The 18,182-nt window shown below is 42.9% G+C and overlaps 1 protein-coding gene across 3 annotated transcripts in view; it reads left to right on the forward strand.

Annotated features, from left to right (window-relative positions):
- TSHZ1 (teashirt zinc finger homeobox 1) overlaps positions 1 to 18,182 on the forward strand; it is an 80,767-nt gene that overhangs the window by 29,289 nt on the left and 33,296 nt on the right. The window contains exon 1 of one of the 3 annotated variants that reach the window (XM_031658915.1): positions 560 to 6,245. The exons of the other annotated variants lie outside the window; for them this stretch is intronic. The gene's annotated coding sequence lies outside the window, so the exon portion shown is untranslated. Of the gene's footprint in view, positions 1 to 559; positions 6,246 to 18,182 lie in introns of those variants that run through there. 3 annotated transcript variants of the gene reach the window in all.

Raw genomic sequence — 18,182 nt, forward strand, 5'->3', positions numbered from 1 at the left:
AGGGCCAGCACAGGCCAGGGACCCTGAGGCCTCACCCGTGTCAAGCAAATCCACCTCTGTTTAGGACCCTGTCTACCATGATAATTGTCTTTGTTGTGTGAGTAGTTGATACTTCTCTGTTAACGTTTTTATTTTATTTTATTTTGATTAAAATCTCAGGGGAGCCTCAAATGCATTTCTTAAGAAATTATATAATGATTTCATTGTGAATACGGACACCTTGACCATGTGCTTGGTTTAATTTGCAAAATTAAATTTTTGTTTTAAACTCTTGGTTATGAAAACATCCTTACCCTCTTGAACATACCTCCTTGAGTGAGATTAAAGTCCCAGTCCTTTGTTTTTTTAAGAGACTGGATCTGGCTCTGTTGTCCAGGCTGGAATGCAGTGGCGTAATCATGGCTCACTGCAGCCTTGAACTCCTGTGCTCAAGGAATCCTCGCACATCGGCCTCACATGTAGCTGGGACTACAGATGTGTCCTACCGCACTCAGTTAATTTTTAAATTTTGTTTTGTAGAGGCGGAGTCTTGCTCTATTGCCCAGGTGGGTTTCAAACTCCTGACCTCAAGCCATTCTCCTTTCTCGGCCTCCCAAAGTGTTGGGATTATAGACATGAGCCACCATGCCTGGTCCCCTTTTTTTCTAAAGGATTTTAGGTTTCTTCTCCTCTAATAGGGCATGTACATTTATTTTGGAAGCAGTGAACTCAAAGCGTTGAATACGAGGAGGCACCTGATGGGTGCTGGGGGCAGCCCAGCATGCTTCCACTATTTCAGGAAAACTCTATTTCTTGATGTTTTTAACATGTGTGGCAGGGTTGTGGTCATTTGTTTCCCTGCTTTTGTTGAATGTGATGAATATGGTAAAAATAGGATTAAAGTGTTTGATGTCCCCTCCTTAAGCCCAGTGATAGAATTTATCCTTCAAAGATAAATTATGACCTTTTAACCTTAGGGAATATAACTATCCTTGAAAAGTTTAATGTCTTAAAAAGTCAATTGTAGTTTTAACAAGCAAAGCTAAAATTTGCTTACCGTTGACTAAGTACGGATTTAGTTTTAAAGGCTGCCCTCTCTCTCTCTTACACATGGTTTAGGATGTCAGTTTCTCCCTGAAAGTAATGTTTCTTAGAAATTTTAAGGATAGTGAATCTTACAAATTTTAAGGATAGTGAATCAGCTTTTAAAGAAAAAGGGCATTGCTCCATATTTTTTTCCTTTGGCCAAGCTTGACATTTTTGTGAGTTATACAGATAACGTGAAGTGTAGAATTTCTGGCTAGGGTCCTGTGAGTATCCAAAGGGTTGGGTTGCTTGTGTGCTGTGTCCTGCAGTGGGTCCTGCCCCCAGGTGCTCCACGAGCCTTTCCTTGCTGTGAACAGTTGAGATTTTATTATCTCAGTCCGTGGGTTTCTCTCACCTGGAGCACACTCTTTCTCTCCACTTAACAGCAGTACAGGTTCCTGTTTCAACATCGTCTCAGCTGGTCCTCCTCCCCAATGGGGGCGCCCATGAGCACCTTTGATGCTTCTGGTTGGTCCCCCACTTAGTTCTGTGCCTGTGACTGCGTGGACACTCCCTGCTCGAGGGTTTCCTCTTCTCCTGTACCATAAGGTACTTCAACAAAAGGATCCCATTGCACAATGTTGCAACCATTACAAAACACAAACCTACTCAATTTTGATCTTGAGAATCACTCAATAATTTTTAACAGCCAGTCAAACCTGCTATTTAGTTAAATGCATTCAGAACCGTGGCTCATTTGGGAGTGTTTGTCATTTGTAAGTGTGTGGTTTGGTGTAGGAAGATGAATTCACCTGTACCCCGGGCAGAGCCCTCATGACATTTTCTGGCCATTAGACAGTCATTCGCCTGTTGGCTGCTCCATGACAATTTTGTTTTCGATCATCAATCAACAGGTATTTATTGAGCACGTGCTGTTTTGGATGCTGGGAGCACAGTTTCACAGAGAACACGTTCCCATGGAAGTGGGTCGTCTCTCTAGTATGCACCCGAGTGCTCTGCAGCTTGTGGGGTCCAGAGTCCAGAGTGGGCGGGGGGTCTGCTCCTGCAGTCCTGGCATGTTTCTGGGAGTAGAAGAGCTGTGCTACCTCTCCCCTGTAAAAGCGGTTGGTAGCCTTGTTGTGAGCTTGCAATTCAGATGGCACCATAGGACTGGCTGACTGGGGCCTGGCTCTCCTGTGCCATCTGGGTGGCCACTTGCTGCACTGCTGATGGGGGCGGGTAAGTCTCCCCTTCCGCATAAGGAGTCACGGGCCCGGGGTTGGCGGGGTGTGTGTCTGTGCCTGCAGGTGGGCAAGGAAGCCTGGGGAGAGAGTAGCTGTCCGTGGATGGGAAGGGCCACGCTGGCCATTTCCTTCTGTAACTGGGCTACTAATGTTTATTCCATTTTGTTTATGGTTCTTTTAGCCAACTTCTTCCTTATTTAGTGAAATTCATAACAAGTACAAATTAAAACCATAAACAAACCAATAGTTAAAACAACAGACATTTATTCTCTCCCAGTGCTGGAGGCCAGAAGCCTGAGATCAAGGTGTTGGCAAGACCAGCCTCCCTCTGAAGTCTCCAGAGGAGAATCCATCCTCCCGTCTTCCAGCTCCTGGTAGCTCCCGGCAGTCCTGGGTGTCCTTGGCTTGTGGCGCATCACTCCAGTCGCTGCCTCCGTCTTCATGTGTCTGCCTTCTTGTCCGTGTGTCCTCTTCTCTGTCGTAAGGTCACGAGTCCTTGGACTTAGGACCCATCCTGATCTAGTATGACCTCACCCCAGCTTAACTAATTATATCTGCAAAGACCCTATTTCCAAACAAAGTCACATTGTGAGGTTCTGGGAGGATATGAATTTTAGAGGATACTATTCAACCCATGACAGATACCAAAGGAGAAAATTATGTTATGTCCTGTCATTTGGGCAACAGCCTTTATTGAGGACGAGGTAGAGAAGTAACCCACTCTGAATCACAGATGTGCTCAGGAAACTTTGTCAAGAAAACAGCCATTAATTTGGTTTGGTAACCAATAGTTGTTGATAACCCAAGTTATCATTGATGATAATAAGCAACTAACAGAGCATCGTCTTGACCACGTGGTGTTTAGACTTTGGCCGTTGCTGGCCCCACGGTGACACAGGAAGGAACTGGCTGGTCCCAGTAGGGAGTCATCACACCTACAGGCGCTTACTCAGCAGCTGCAAGGAACCTATCACTTTACCAGGTGGGGAGGGTGGCACAGAAGAAAGGTCCCCAATTGCTTATCCTCAAGAAACTTGCACTATTGTGATTCCATGGTACATGTGAAGCAAACAGAGGTCAGTAAATAGGTGGACCATTTATCATTCTGAATACATTTCCATGAAATTTGGAAGCTCATTAGCAAAATATTTCTTTTGTTTGATTTGGGCATATTGATTTGGATATCATCTTCAAACAAAATGGTAGCTGATGTGTGCTACATTCATTGTAGACATCATATAGCTGAGAAGTTTTTCTGCATAGGGTCCAGTGTTTGTAGAGTAAATATCATTAGAGCTGTCATTACTAGATTTGGTGATGACAGAGATGTGGGCAGTTCAGCAGTGAGCGGTGGTGACTTAAAGTGGGAGAGGATTGGGTGAAGGGTACTAGCTGATTGTTGCTTGGATTTTATGCCCTTAATGCATTTCCATAGCTTATACTTATCTGTTCCTAATATCCTTGGGTCCTGAGTCTTGAAATTCTTTGCTTTCCAGTTCTGTCTTCCTCCATCCCAAGAGGGGCCTCCTAGTGAGCGTGTGTTGCTCTATCCTGCGTGTTGCTCTGCTGTCCCTGAGGTGCACACACTGCGGGTACCGTGGTCCTGCAGGAGAACAGGCCCAGGGGATGGGGCTTGTGAGGTCTGGAGGTAGATCAGAGAGGTCCTGGGTGCAGATACCTAGAGCGCAGCCTGGGATGCAGCTGGGGCATGGCTGGCACCTTTCTGTGGGGTTCTGAGGCCAGTCGGGGACAAGAGGGGTACTGCAGGCTTACCTGGGCTGGCCCATTTTAACTCTTCCTGGACTTTTGTATCACCCCTGGGTAGGGTTGTTACTCACACCATAAAGTGGTGTAGCTCCCATGGTTTCCAGTTCATTCTTCCAACAGCCATTGTTGAGTGTCTATCATATCCGAGGCATTCTCCTGGACATTTTGAGAAATGCAGTGATGAGCAGGATGGATCTTGCCCTCAGTGAGCTTGCAAGTCTTGCTGGGGAGAAAGACGCGCGTGTATACCTCTCTTAATGAAGTGGAAAGTGATAGTTACGGGAGCATTCCAGATAATTTGTTATGGGGAGTCAAAACCCAGAAAGATGCTACTTGTCTGGGTGGGCTGTGGGATGGGGAAGATGAGGAGATCAGGGGCTTTGTGGAGCAGCGGCTTGTGTGTGGTTTGAAGGATGAATCAATGTGGATTGGTCATTGTAAGCAGCAGTTGGAAAAGGGTCCCCTCCTTGTGGCATTTGTTAGTGGATTCAGTAGGACTAGCTGAGTAATGTTCAGATTTAGAAGAATGACAGGCACCATGTATTTTCACCTGTAACATCAATCTTTTAGCAACCCTAAATTAGCCTGAGAGTCCAACATTTTTTTATGTACTATGTGTGCATAGTCCTCTTTTGAGTTTAACTTGGATAGTTTTGCCTTTCCTCAACATTACTAATAGGGTCTTGGTACAGACTTTTCAGTTATAACACAACATGTACGTCCTGAAGGAACAGAGCTTATGGAAAAAATAGAGCTGGGGCCAGGCTGCTCGAACTCCATGTAGCTTGGAAATAGTATAAAAAATCATAAAAAATACATGATACATTTCTAATACATAAAACAGTATTATGGTAAGTATGGGGCTTTATATTAGGAAAAAGATTGTTGGAAGGGGATGAGGTTGCTGGACTAGCTAGATCGGAGCAGGAAGGAGCAATTGGAAAGCAGGTCGAAGATAGCATGGTGGAACTGCACTGTCAGGGGAACAGGCATTGTGCTCGGAGCTCTGGGTTCCCCTGCACCCCCGAAAATTCCAAGGCTGGTGACCTTTGCCGTCGGTGGCCCTTCCATGGTTGTGCCCCTTTTAACTCTTGCTGGACTTTTATATCACCCCTGGGTAAGGCTGTTATTCACACCATAAAGTGGTGTAGCTCCAATGGATTCTGGTTCCAACAGCGATTTTTGAGTGTCTGTCCTCTCCAAGACATTCTACTGGACATTTTGAGAAATGCAATAATTTCTTAAATGCAATGATTTCTCCGTGATGTGGCGCATTCCTATGCTGGAAAAACCATGTGTGAACCCATGGTCTGTCACCTAGACTGATATGACAGTGGCCCTCTGTTGGCCAGTGGAGGAGGCGTTGGCCTGGTTACAGAGCCTGCCTTCTGGCAGGTAGACCAGGTCCGCCTTCTCCAGTGTGGTTGGGCCAGAACCCCAGGATGGTGAGCCTTTCTTTGTGGTTGTTGCTCTGCCAATCTTGAGTCAGTCCTTGCTTTTTCCTGGTGTAAAGTGTTTTGGGTATTCTGTGCTCTGAAGGCTCAGTGCAGCGTTGAGCTTCAGTTCCTCGTGTTTCCTGGGGGATGAGGTTCCCTGTGAGTCTCCTTGTTATGACTTGAGACAGTGGATAATAGTTACAAAAGGAAGTCTTGGTTTAGTGAGAGCTGGTTCAGGTGGCTGAAAAACACGACTGTTTGACCGAATTCCTTTCAAAGATTTATAATCCAGCCCTAAATATGTGAATGTTTCTCTCTTCGCTCTCTCCTCTCTTTCTTTCCACCTTCCCCCATCTCTCTCCCTTGTATGTCTCTGTCTCTCCCTCCCTCTTTCTGCCCACATGTCCCATCTTTCTCTGTGAACACTGAAGGAGAGAACTCTTTTAAAAGTTAATGAACGAGTTGCAGTGGAACCCTATTAGATTTTCCTTCCATTAAATGCCTGCTACAGACTTTTAATGGATGTTTTAACTAGGCATTGTTATCAAAAGGACTGTTGCACAAATTAAAACCAGGCCCACAATCTGTGAAGAGAAACCGGATTTACTTTTTGCCTTCAGGTAAAAAAGAAAAATGCATGGAGGAGGTGAACTCCACACTGATATTTTTAGAAGTTGGATGTGGGAAATAGCCAGTGCCACCTGAAGCTATGGAAACAAACAGGAGCTTGGACTCTGCAGGCATACCTCTTTTTAAAGTGAAGACATTTACAGGAACCCCTGGATTTTTAAGGGTATGTCAGTGTTAATTTTTAACTATTTAATTGGTATTTAAATTATCTTCTTAGTTTGTACGATGCTGCTGTGCGCGTCCCATTTTTAAACCTATGAAGCTCTCTTAAAAGGAAAAGGTCAGGCTTTCCAGGTGCCCGCCGCCCCAAACGTGGGCTGTCTCCGTGCAATCACTGCAAGCATGCAGAATTTTTAAAACTGCCAGATTTTTGGTTTCTCGTTTTGTTCTGATTGATTTTATTTTAGCAAATGTACCCCTTTGTCCCTATAAAATTTGCTTAGTCAAATGACAGATTTTGTGTTTCACATCCGGGAAGTCGTTGTCTTATCCCGGCAGGTCCTGGAGTGTTCTTCTATTTCTCCATCCACAGTTTTACGATAAAGTCACTGTCAGTTTCTATCGTAAATTATTCGTAATCATGGTGCTTAACAAAAGTTGCCAAGTTCTCAGTGGATGCCCACTGTGTGTACCGTAACAGAAAAAAAGTTGTGTTTTCTTGCATTAAGTGTCATTCTGATTAGTCTTAGTGTTAAATCTTGGTTAGCACTTGGCTCTGACTTCTACAAATACAATGCTCTGAATCAAATAAGTGCCAGGGGAGCGGGCTTCCCCTCTTCCCCAACAATCACGACCTCACTGCCCTTCCAGGCACGTCACCAGCACCGAAGTGCCTTTACCTTAGCAGCGTGGATTCAGCCAAGACCCGCGCTTCACGTTTTGCTTCTCGAAAGCCGACATTTTGAAAAGAAAGTCAAACACAGAGCATTTGTTAGTTGGGCAGTTCCTACGAAAGACCAGCTCCAGTTCTTTGGAAGGAAATTGGCCAGATGCATGCACTGTTCAGGGCTTGTCTTAGTGCTAAAATGTAGCTAACGTGTATGGTAAAGGTGAGGAAGTGCTGTGAGCTTCATGGTGGAGAGCGTCCCTTCTCATCTCAGGGCAGTGGGGGTGACGATGGGGGCCCTGGCTCTCTGTTTAACCCCTGTTGGGGTGTTTTTGGTTTCTGGTTTGTGTGTGTGTGTGTGTGTGTGTGTGTGTGTGTGTGAGAGAGAGAGAGAGAGGGGAGAGAAGCCATATCCCTATGTCAGGTCCATCAAAAACGCACCCCAATGCAGACCTCTTGATCCGTTGATTGCCTGCAAGCTCAGAGCACACAGTGATAACTGAAATCTCTGAGAGTAGATTTAATTTTATGAGCTGCATTATCCAAGAATACTAAGCCGTGGAGATCATGCTCAAGTCATGGGGTTTAAAGGGGTGATGGCTTCAGTTCTCTGTGTGGGGGAAGAAAGCCTGTGGCCTTTTTTTCTTTTTAGGCACAAAGCTAGTTTAATTGAAAGAATAATTTGATTTGCTGCTGCTACAGCAGAAGAGCTTGAGATGTGGCAAATTTTCTCTCCTTTCACCCAAACTCAAGAATTTAATGCTAGCAGGTGAACTTCTGAAGGCTGCTATCAAGTATACAGAGACAATAACTGTCTTAAAAGCAGAATTTTGTCAATATTTTTTGCTGTGGGCCAAAGAACATTCACAATAATGGAGTACTAAAGCCCTGCTTGAAAATGTTGTAGAGGGAGCGGGAGTGGAGGATTTATTCCAAGTTTGAGCCTGCAGTGTTTTGGTGGTATATATGATTTCTGAATAATCTTTTTGCTCTAGCAAATGGAGGCACCCAGATATAATTTTCTGTTCAGGAAGAGCATTTGGTAGACATTGCTACCCTGGGTCACTGAACTGGAAGTGGCGTAGCCTATAGTTTCTTTTCAGTCGCCGCATCAACCCACCATCGACTGTACACCTTCACTAAATGCCAGTGTTTTCTGACAGATGAAACGGGAGGTGGAATGGCCAGGAGCGGGCCATGGGGTCAGGGCTGAGGCGGTGGGCCTGCTGCTGGGGGAGGTACCCCATAGGGCCACTGCTCCTGGCAGGGGGTGCTATGCCTTTCCCACAGTGAGTGGAGTCCCTTTGCCCTTGGTTTTAAACTTGCCATTTCACCATGCTTTTGTAGAAAGTTGGTTAAACAGCAAATTGCACAACCCACAAAATGTAATGGCCTTTATGACTTAAAACAGATGCTAGATTCAGTTGCGTGAATTGCCTTGCCCCTTAAGTTATCTTACTTTGAAAAGAATGATTCCCTGAAATTTCATTTTGGAAAACGTTGTTTCCCTCATTCTGCTTATGAGAACTGGTGCCTACATTTTTAATGCTGTTTCAGTAAAGTGATTTTCTGATATAGACAGAGGTGAAGCCATTTTTGTAATTTTTCCAGTGTTCTCCGGATTTGGTAGAATTAGAAGGGAGAGACGGAGGAGCAGTCACACACACATATGTGAGCACACACACACCTACAGCAGAGAAGCACAGCTTTGTCCTTCTTTTGAAGTGTGAAAAATATCAGTGACCTTATCATTAAATGTACTTGTTGCTGTATTTATTTGAAATGTTCAGACTTTTTTTTTCTTCCTGTTCATTTTAGTGGAAAAGGATGATAGCAAAAGATTTTATTTATTCAGAACCACAGTGCAGGCAAAGTGAAAGTAAATCCTAGGCTTCCGGTGCATTCAGAAACCACAGTAAGAAAGCACTGGTTTCTCAAATATAAAGATGAGCGCACTAGCCAAATAATTTTTTTGAGGAGTTTTGGAACAATAGAAGCCATCTAGAACTATTATTTGAGGCTATGTATGAAAAATATATGTGAGCTTACAAAAATGTTTCTCATACTAGAAACTATGTATCCATCAGACAGACAAGACTTTCCTCATGTTTGTGGACGGTGATAGCAGTGTAGCTCTGTGATAATATCAGTGGCCTCAATAATTGTATTCTACTTCAAGTGTAAGGCTCTTATTTTGGTGCGACTTAATAATTCTGTTCTTACTGAAGACTTTTTCCCTTCAGAAATACCATGTGATGAAGTTGCCTGTGGAAGGTGATAGAATTGTATTCACCCTCAGGTTCGTCTGGAAAGTCAGATTGTGGCCCACATGTTTTCTTCACGCTCACCTTTGTGTGTATTTCAGGCATTACCTTGTGATTGTTTAGATACTCTTTTATCATTATACATAATCCAAGGGTTATTTATCATAAAATAGATTGAGTAATGCTGAACTCACAAATATGGGGCTGAAAATGTAAACACATTTTTGTAAATCCAGTTGACAGTTAATTAGCCAACATTAATGGAGGGTTGAAGTGAAAGAAAATAGAAAACCACAAATTTCTAAAAGAAATTTTTTCCCTCATTTGGAATCCATTTTATACGTTTATTGGAAGCTAACGTTTCAGTTAACTATGACATATAGATATACGTTTACTTGCCTAATTATACTTACTGTTAACAATACATCATGTGTTTGCCTATGCGTCCAGCTTTGCCAGTGTGATGGTTTAATTACCCTCTGTGGTGTCTGCACGCTCTGCTAAGTCTTGTGTGGAGGAACGGTTAGAAATAACCGCAGAGGCAAGGATTCAGAAGCCGGTGTGCTGTGAAGTCATAGGGTCACCCACCAGCAGCAGTGCCAGGCAAGCCCCCTCCACGTGGGAGGAGGCCCAGGTGCCTGCTTCCTAACGTGGGGCCCGAGCCGGGCACTCTGGGGTGGAGAGGCCTGGATGGGAGCCCCAGATCCGGGCCACCATGGTCCCTGGGCTCCTGGGGGGAAAACCGGGTCCTGCACCGCCCTCCTGCCCACCCGGGGCTCCGAGCTTCAGGCCCTGGCTGCTCTCTGTCCCTCGCTCCTGCGGCCACCCAGGTCCCACCTGCTAGCCGGGCAGGCTGCTCAGACACGCATCCTTCCCAGTGGTCTCCCTGCAACTCCTCCTGCGGAGACCCTGGAGCCACACGGGTTGAGAGCCCTGGGCGCCTTGCCAGCCCCCGCGGGGTCCCGGGGAGAGGGTCACGCCCTGTGGCTCCGCATCGCTCTCACCCCTGTGGCAGGTGGGGGCAGCTGGCCTTCTCCCTGCCTCACCCCTGCAGTAGGTGGCGCCGCGTGCAGGGGGTGGGTGGGTGGGGGAACAGGTGACTTCCTCCTCCTCTAACTCCTGCAGTGGATGGGGGTGGAGTGGGGGGAAGGGTAGGTAACTTCCTTCTCATCTCACCCCTGAAGTAGGTAGGGTCAAGGACTTTCACCATCTCTCACCCTAGTAGGTGTGATGCATGACCTCCTCCCCACCACCCTGCAGAAGAAAGTGGGGATGACTCTCCCTCCTCACACCTCAACCCCCGCAGCAGGTGTACACCCCCTCCTCCCTCTGGCTCCCTCACCCCCGCAGCAGTGGGGACGACTTCCCTCCTCCCTCACCACCTCTGCAGGGACACTTCCTCCCTCCTCAACCCTTCATCCCTGCATTGACCTCCCTCACCCCACCCCTGCAGTAGGCGTGGATTTACCCTTCCCCTCGCCCTCACCCTGCTGGTGGGACCTCCCCATCTCACCCCTGCAGTAGGTGGGGGGATGACTTCCTCCTCCTCACCTCACCCTGTAGTAGGTGGGGGGATGACTTCTTCCTCTTTGCCTCACTCCTGCAGTTGGTGGGGGGTGCATGACCTCCCCATCTCACCCTGCAGTAGGTGGGAAGGTTGACTTCCTCCTCCTTGCCTCACCCCTCCAGTTGGTAGGGGGCGCATGACTTCCTGCCTCACTCCTGCAGTAGGTGGGGGGAAGGTGACTTCCTCCTTCTCGCCTCACCCCTGCAGTTGGTGGGGGACACATGACCTCTCCTGTCTAACCCCTGAAGTAGGTGGGGGGCACATGACTTCCGCCTCCCTATCTCACCCCTCCAGTAGGTGGGGGGGTGACCTCCCCATCTCACCCCTTTTGTAGGTGAGAGGGGTGACCTCCTGGCTGGCCCTGCCAGGCTGTTCCCTGTCCCCAGCCGCAAGGGTGCTCTCCCAGCCTCCATGCCCACACCCTCGCCCCACTTGCCCAGCCCCTGCAGGAGCTTCTCCCCGCAGTCTCCAGTGTTTTCTAGAAGCCTTGGCTCCCCACGTGGGGTCTCCCTTCTGTCCAGCTCTGTACCTCGCAGGCAGCCTGTCCTCCCTGCAGTGAGGGGCCGGGGTGGGTGCAAGCCCTTCTGCCCTCCCGCGTGGGCGCGGACTGGGCAGCGCGGGCCGGCCCTGGGTCCAGGGAGCCTGGAGCATGCTGGGCCAGCCAGGTGGTGCAGGATCGGCTCAGCCAGTGCCCAAGGCAGCACCTGCATGAGGTCCCCGCTTCCTGGAAACTGAGCCCGGGAAGGGCCTTGGCCCTGGGGAAGGCAGGGCTGAGTGCATCTCCTCTCGGAGAGCATGAGGTACTAGGAGAGCTCGCGGGCCGGGCCCATACCTCCCGGATGGGTCTGGGATGAAGGCCACAGGTCACCCAGAGCGGGACTGGGTCAACAGTGGCTTGGCGTCCTGGCACAGATGAGCGTCCAGGATGGATTCCTTCAGTGCCTGTGAGAAGGCGGAGGCCTGGCCACAGTTCTGCAGCCGACAAAGGGTGGTCTGAGGACCCCCGACACCTATTCCAGTGCCTATCCCCTCAAGATGCACCAGCCCCGGGCGTGTTTGCAGGGGACATGCCTCTTTGCAATGAGTGTAGTAGTTAACCCCATGCACAGGGGTTGTTTAGACGACACTGCTATTTTTGTAGGATCTTTTAAAAAATTTCTTTGCTTTTATCAGTGTTCTTCTATTTCTTTTTACTGGTAAAGTCAATTGCTGAAGAAAAATAATTTTGAACTAGAAATTATCTTTTTAGTTTGTAATAAAATTATGGACAAGGAGCTTCTAAGTTATCTAATATTTTTTTCTCTTTGCAAAAGTGTTAATATTATATGGAAAAATTGGAAAAATAAGCAATCCGAAAAAGCGTTATTTAAGACCCTCCTACCCCAGTGTAGCTTACTGTGAACATTCTTATCCGAATTCTTTCAGGTTTTTTTTTTTCCTTACATATATTTTTCAAACAAAGATGGGATGATGGTAGTATTTATTGGCTTGCTTTTTCACTCACTAAATGGTGAACAGCTTTTTACACAATTCTTTATACATTTTCATTATTCTTTCTTTAGGGTTTTTTTTTTTTTTTTTTTTTTTGACGTTGCTTGATCAAGCTTTGGCATCTACTGCAAACCTGTCTTCAAAATATATCCATCTATCTTTCCATTTCTAGTGATGAAAACGATCATATTCCTGGGCCGTTGCCAGCATGGGTATTTTTTAATTTGACAATCTTTGCCAGTTTAGTAACTGTGAAGTAGTGTTGTTTCAGCTTGCATTTCTTGGATTACACGTGTTCGGGGTGGGGGAGGCAATTTTTCCATAAATTTTATGAGACAAAGGTATTTTTTCCATTTTGAATTATTTTCGGTCATGTTATTTGCTAATTTTTCTGTTGCTTTGTTCCCTCATCTTATTCATTTGGAAAAGCTGGAATAAAGGTGTTAACTCATCGCTTTAGCATCTCTATACTTGCAGTCCCCACCTTCTGTTGTCTTTTAAGATTATGCAAGTGATACAGGCTTATTTTAGAAAAACTTGAACAAAGAAAAAAATGTAAAAATTAATGAAACTCATTTGAAATCCCATCATCCAGAGATTACCAAAATTGATATTTGGGTGTATATTCTTCTGGATCGCTTCCTAGGCAGATCTATTAATGTATTTTACTATCTGTCTGTCTGTCTATCTATCTATCTATCTATCTATCTATCTATCTATCTATCTATATCTATCTCTGTCTCTATATCTATTTGTCCATCTTTGTGATTTTTAGTGCACATATAGTATCCCATTTTGTTGTTATGCACAAATTATTGGAGCAATCAACCATTGTTGGAGGTGTGGTTTTCTCCCACTTTCATAGTTGTAAACAGCTGTGTAATTAATATCTTTGTATGTATATCTTGGCCATACTCTCATCATTTCCTTGATAAATTCCCACAAGTAGAATTACCAGGTCAAAGGTTTTGGATGTTTTAAATTATTTTGGTGCGTGTACTGCCAACTGGCCTTCTGGGAAGGTCGTGCACATTTTCAGTCCCACCAGTGACATGCATTTCTGTGGGTTATGGCATTTTTTGCTATATTGAGTTGTTTTCATGTTGTTTAATTGGTCCTTTCTCGCATAGTTTCTGCTTTTAAAGTGATGTCTAAAGGTGCCTTCCAATTCTCAAGATTATAGAAATATTCAGTTTTATTTTCATGAGTTGATTGTTTTCTGTTTAAGCATTTGATGCATCTAAAATTAATTTTGGTATATGGTGTGAGGAGGGCATCTCACTTTAATATTTTTCTAAATGCCATTTATTTAAAAATCTATTTTTCCTAATTAGAATTCTAAATGCTACCTTCATTGTACACTAAGAATATAGATACATGTGTATATGTATATATTTGCGATTGTCTTTCAAATTCCACTTTGATTTCAATGATTAATCTGTCTCTGTTCCTGCCCTTGTTTTGGGTACTATATTATAAAATACAATTTAAATAATATAGCTTTCTACCCACCCCCTGTGCCCGTTACTTTTCTTTTTTCAATGACTACTTTTTTCTGTTCTCCTAAAGAAACTTTAGAATCATTTTTGTCACACCTTGGGTAATTTGACTGAAATGGTATTTAATTAAATAAATTAATTCTGGAATACTCAGCATCTTTATAGTGGTAAATTTTCTATTCTAAAAACAACTTTGGTATATTTTCAAGTTTATTCAAATCTTATTTGCTGTTATAAAGTTTTGTGAGTTTTTTCAAGGATAATCGCCTAGGTTATTTATTTATCTGTTTTTGTGATTTTCGCCTTTGTGAATGGACTTTTCTATTAGATTGTAACTGGTTATTTGTGTATTGGGATGCTGTTGATTTTGGGAATCTTTCTAATTAGCTGTTTGTATTAGCAGATGCTATTGTTTACCTTTGTATGTGGTAGCTAGATTTCAGTACTAGATTTTAGTGCTTTTTTATCATGACCTTCTCTTGTGGCTTTTCTATTTTGAGAAAATACTGTAGCTCTTCAACATTGTTGAATCAATGGGGAGTGTTTGGATTTAAAAAAAAAAATCAAATATCAGTTGACAGGGATGCCTTAAAGCATCTTCTGCAAATAAATAATCAATGGTTAAAATCAGCCCAGGCTGCAGCAGCACAGGGACTGCCGCTCTTCAGCGGAGGTTTTTGGGAAGCAGAAATTTTACTTGGCTGGTGTAGAATCAGTGAGATACTAGGATTATTTACCCTGGAAAAGGAAACCATCTTCAAGGCTGTGAAGGCTGACTGTTTACAAAGTGAAATCTTTTCAGAGTGAATTGGCAGGAAAAGGGGCTTAAACACAATGAAATAGTGAAAGCAACTATATGTGCAAGTGAAAAATGCCCACTAGATAGATGGCTTAGGCGTGAGGGAAAGGACCTGATTTTTTAAAAGGCGTGTTAATAATGAAATCTTCCTAGTTTTCTCCCAGTCTTCAGTTTTAGGAAAGGCCTTTTGCAGATATCGTTCAGATGTGCTACTTTATAAAACACCTACCAGTTTTTCAGGTCCGTGTTATCTGGTAGTGGTGAGAGAAACTTTAAAACATATACAATCATATGGGTTTGTATTTGCCACTGCACAGGCCTAATTCCTGTTGCGTAATCTCGAGATGCTTTAGCTCCTGGCCAGGGCCTGGTGTGGCATTGACTGCAGTAGTCCTGTGTTGGGGTAGTTTTTCATGGTTGTCTTTAAGCTAATGTAAAATATTTTCCCTTTTTTCATGCTTCTGTTTGGTTTTAAAAATGAAAATTAAATCTTGGCTTGCTATTCGAGTACGCTGTGATTTAGAAGTTAAAGCAAGGAATTGACAGTCATGTTTTTGCTCAGTTTTAATAAATGTGTCTCTTAGAGCCACACATTTCTTCTCTGTTAAAAGGGAATACTACTACAAGATACTTTAATAGGATAATACATAAATAAGGATTTGAGACATTAACAGAAAATATCTTTTTGAAACACAGAAAAACGTCATCTATGCAGAAACCAATTGATTACCATCTTTATTTTTCTAGATCGGAACTAAGAATCAGAAGGGATAAAAAGACCCTGAGCATGAAAAGTCCATGTACTGAATTCATTATTTACTCATAGACACTCTCTCCAGGTTCTCAATCATTATTTAAATTTTATTGTCCTGTTACACACAGTTCTAATATTCATGAGTATCTTCCAGGCTACAGCAAATTAAAAGTAGTAAATTGGGAGTGGGAAAAGACACACAGATAACAGGGAGAAATGATAGCAGATGACCTAATAGTAAGCAAGAAGAGAGGGAAAAAAACTATAGCAAAATAATAAATAATACGAAAAGCACAGCACTGCGGGCCTTTTCTTAGAAATAGAATAGTTCTTTGCCCTTCGTCGTTATCACTGATGGCTCACAGGTTTTTTTTCTAGTTGTTAGAGAACTTTAATTTTATTCAGTGTGCTTTAAATAGTGTGGCAAAAGCATGTAGATTTTATGTAGATTTTTCCAGTGCGTAAACATTTTAATAAAATTCTGTTTAAAAGGGTAAACCCCCAATTATCCAGAAAACCCAGCCTCCAGAAATGACTCCTCAGCGGGATTCTGAATAGTTGTGATTTTACTGCATGATTTACTTTCAATAATTGATAGTATAAATTCTTTAAGTATTTTACGGAAACAGTTTTTGCATATAGTCTCTCGATGATGAAACACACCTTCTGTATCCATTTTAATGTATGTATCCTTTGAGTTGCATTTGCTGGAAAAAATTTGGTTCTGTTCCTCTGACATGTATGTTTCCTTTCTTCCTCCTCTACCATCTGGGATGCTTTCTCTAATATCGCATTTGGAAGAGGATGACGCTCACTGTGTTGTTTCAGCATATGTGGGTCTGGTTGAATTCACGTCTGCCTGTTCACCTCTAGTTTTTCATTTTCACACCTCCATGGAGGTGGTGTGCTGCTCTCCCATGCCTGGTAGAGCTGTAGGAAATGTTACTGAAATGTGTGAATGTGACCACCAGGGTACATTTAGCTCAACAGGAAACAAATACGCTAAATACAGGTAACATGCTATTTATACTTACAGGTAATAACTTATATCATCTAACCAATAATTTTCCCCCTAACATAGCTGGGGATATAATACAAGCCAGTTGGCGCTTTAAAAACTGTAACTCTTTTTGATTTTATGTGTGATACAAAATCTAATAATACTTCTAGGAAAATGCCACTTGTATTTTTTAGTACCTGTGTACTTTTCTTGATTGTTAAAATATACGTATGTAGATTGAACATAAATGAAAAAATTGAAGTCGGAGTTTGAAGATTTCTGGGAAATTAGTTTTCGTTGAACACAGCTGCCCAAATTGTTTGATTTCTGTTAAACACAATGGAATTGTTGCAGTGATGCTGCAGCTACAAAAACAAAAAATAACAAATAGACCACGCTTCTGTATGTGTATTTTACTTCTGGTACTCAGGAAGAGACTGAGCTAATGAAGAAAAATAACATTTGTACTTATGTCCTAGAAGAATGTCATCAGAACTATTTATTGCTCACTAAAGAAATTAAATTACTTAATGAAGGTGAATTATTAACTTAATTTATTAGGAATTTAATTTGGGAGCTATTTTCATAGGGATATTGGCCAAGGCAAGAATGATAACACTTTAATGCATAAAGACACTCAAATGACTTTAAATAGGCAACTAAAACTATTTCAGTGGAAACAGATATTTCTGTGCTTTAAATAACAATTTTTCAAAAAAGATCTATTATCAGTGTAACTATGCAATCATAAGGAGTATGACTTTTTTAAGAGGAATTAATTTTCAACAGTAGCATTGCTTATCATTGACAGGCTTTGTATCATTGCTTTATAAATTAGGTTCCATTTCTGAAATAATTGCAAAGCAGTTTTTGGTAGCAGGGGAGCTGTTCATTGTTAATTTTGAGTAATTGAAGCCCAGAAATCAGACAGATCAAAGTGTTCCAGGTCTGGTCATAGCAGATCAACTGGGTCACAGAGGTTTCTGAACCACATGACCCATGCTAGAGGGGTGTGTGTGGTTATTCTGAAGCCTAAACTGAGTCTACTTCCCCTGGCCTAAATAAGATATGATATCATTGCCTTTACTGGATAGTTCCACCCTCTCCTATTAAAAATGCCACAAAATGGAGAGGGAAGAGATTTCTTGATATCTACGTGTTAGCGATCACAGTGAAAGCCAGAACTGGCAACTGAAGGGCAATTCACTGGAATTTTCTATAAATATCTTCATATAAACATCATTGTAGTGATTCATGAATTAGATGACAGAAATGTGGGGGGAAAAAAATCTCATTTCTTTTTTAAATTGTTGTTTCTGTTTGAAATTTTTAGTGATTTCAGTAATTTTCATGAGTATATGCAATATGAAGTTTTGGGATGATTCCTGAAGCAACATGTGTTATGTAGATACAAAAACATCTCAATGATGTGCATTTTACCCGTTCTACACCCAAACACAACCACGGCTAGCTAGGTGGCTGGAGGCTTTTGATGCTTGGAATTAAGATTTTTTTTTTTAATCTTTAAGTTTTGATATGTCAGATGAAGTATTTTACTTATGATAGACTTATGGGGAAATGTGACTCTTTAAAACATATTCAGATAACTTGATTGTATTTGCCTGTTTATCAAAAAAGAGTGGTGATGTGCATTTATTGCTTCAAAGATGTATGTGAAACATCCTCCTATATCTGCCTCGCCGATGAAAGGGGCCCATCCTTCTGTTTGGTGCAGTTTTAAAGAAGACAGTTAAAGATCTTTATCAAATTGACCTTCAATTGGGGGATCATTAATGAACTAACCTCCTTCATTGACAGACTACTCAAGGCTCCAAGTAGCATGTGATTTCCCCTGTTTTGCAGTAATTCATTTGAAACATTTACCAAAAACCTTAATGTA

The sequence above is a fragment of the Papio anubis genome, chromosome 19 (assembly GCF_008728515.1).
Source record: "Papio anubis isolate 15944 chromosome 19, Panubis1.0, whole genome shotgun sequence".
In the NCBI taxonomy this organism is placed as follows: Eukaryota; Metazoa; Chordata; class Mammalia; order Primates; family Cercopithecidae; genus Papio; species Papio anubis.